Here is a 2,642-nt window from a genome sequence, read left to right on the forward strand (position 1 = left end):
GAACATTGTGATTGCTTGGACACTAATTAGCAGCTTGTGCTAGGCTTTCATTTACACACACACACACACACACACACACACACACACACACACACACACACACACACACACACACACAGCGAGAACACATCAGGGGATAGTGTGTCCCTTGCGGTCGATTTGATAATAGATCTGCAGTTTATGCAAAACGAAACCATTTCACATCTATAAAACGGATGAACAATGCAGTGAGGTACAGCTGCCTGTGAAATGCGGTTTCACTATGTTGTACACTGGGGAAATCACAAGCTGTGGTTTTGATTGGACAGATAAGGAACCCCGTAGCCTCGGGCCGAACCTCCATCCAGGCTAGTCTCTACACCCACGCCTGAGTCATCTCTCCTGAGCTGCATGCCCCAGCCCACAGCCTGCCTCTACTCTCTCGCCTAACTCCGTCTAACCCCAGCCCACTGGCTCTTTTCAAAGTGAGTTTCCTCCATCGACCCAATTCTTAACCCCAGCCCACACCTGGCCTCTCCTCGACCTCTACCGTCTACAGGTTCCACACCCTGCCTCTTCTATATCTACCATCTACAGGTTCCACACCCTGCCTCTCCTCTATCTACCATCTACAGGTTCCACACCCTGCCTCTTTATCTACCATCTACAGGTTCCACACCCTGCCTCTCCTCTATCTACCATCTACAGGTTCCACACCCTGCCTCTCCTCTATCTACCATCTACAGGTTCCACACCCTGCCTCTCCTCTATCTACCATCTACAGGTTCCACACCCTGCCTCTCCTCTATCTACCATCTACAGGTTCCACACCCTGCCTCTCCTCTATCTACCATCTACAGGTTCCACACCCTGCCTCTCCTCTATCTACCGTCTACAGGTTCCACACCCTGCCTCTCCTCTATCTACCATCTACAGGTTCCACACCCTGCCTCTTTATCTACCATCTACAGGTTCCACACACTGCCTCTCCTCTATCTACCATCTACAGGTTCCACACCCTGCCTCTTTATCTACCATCTACAGGTTCCACACCCTGCCTCTCCTCTATCTACCATCTACAGGTTCCACACCCTGCCTCTCCTCTATCTACCATCTACAGGTTCCACACCCTGCCTCTCCTCTATCTACCGTCTACAGGTTCCACACCCTGCCTCTTCTCTCACACCCCTGAGAATACACCTTTCACATTAGTCTGTGAAGATACCCTGGGTGCCAGTCTGTGCTAACTTTTTGTGGAGTGGAATGATGGCACAAAACAGGTCTGGATTTCAGGCTAGTGTCAAATATCCACTTCGATGTAAAGTGTTCCCCTATATCGACAAGTTATTTTGTCTTAGCTTGGGTCATGGTGGTGTTGAATAGTAAAAATAATACAAACACTTAGCTATGTTATTTAAAAGACTTCTGTATGTAGCTATGTTATTTAAAAGCGTTTAGTTTCCTCTGTTATCAGTATAATTTCAGCAGTTTCTATCAAACACAATACTCATCTCGAGCCATAAACATCAGCCAAGCCTTGCAGTCATTCTTTCAACTGACTAGGGGCCGTTGTTAGTTAGACCGAGAGCCATATATTTAGAGAATTGGGACATTGAGGGTTCTACATTATGATGCATTAACATGACACTACAACATTCTATAACAGCCATGTTAGAACCCCATTAACACTACAACATTCTATAGCAGGCATGTTAGAACCCCATTAACATGACACTACAACATTCTATAGCAGCCATGTTAGAACCCCATTAACACTACAACATTCTATAGCAGCCATGTTAGAACCCCATTAACACTACAACATTCTATAGCAGCCATGTTAGAACCCCATTAACATGACACTCCAACATTCTATAGCAGCCATGTTAGAACCCCATTAACATGACACTACAACATTCTATAGCAGCCATGTTAGAACCCCATTAACATGACACTACAACATTCTATAGCAGCCATGTTAGAACCCCATTAACACTACAACATTCTATAACAGCCATGTTAGAACCCCATTAACATGACACTCCAACATTCTATAGCAGCCATGTTAGAACCCCATTACCATGACACTACAACATTCTATAGCAGCCATGTTAGAACCCCATTAACATGACACTACAACATTCTATAGCAGCAATGTTAGAACCCCATTAACATGACACTACAACATCCTATAGCAGCCATGTTAGAACCCCATAAACATGACACTACAACATTCTATAGCAGCCATGTTAGAACCCCATTAACACTACAACATTCTATAGCAGCCATGTTAGAACCCCATTAACACTACAACGTTCTATAGCAGCCATGTTAGAACCCCATTAACACTACAACATTCTATAACAGCCATGTTAGAACCCCATTAACATGACACTACAACATTCTATAACAGCCATGTTAGAACCCCATTAACACTACAACATTCTATAGCAGCCATGTTAGAACTCCATTAACATGACACTACGACATTCTATAGCAGCCATGTTAGAACCCCATTAACATGACACTACAACATTCTATAGCAGCCATGTTAGAACCCCATTAACATGACACTACAACATTCTATAGCAGCCATGTTAGAACCCCATTAACATGACACTACAACATTCTATAGCAGCCATGTTAGAACCCCATTAACACTA

The sequence above is a fragment of the Salmo salar genome, chromosome ssa15, assembly GCF_905237065.1.
Source record: "Salmo salar chromosome ssa15, Ssal_v3.1, whole genome shotgun sequence".
Taxonomy (NCBI): domain Eukaryota; kingdom Metazoa; phylum Chordata; class Actinopteri; order Salmoniformes; family Salmonidae; genus Salmo; species Salmo salar.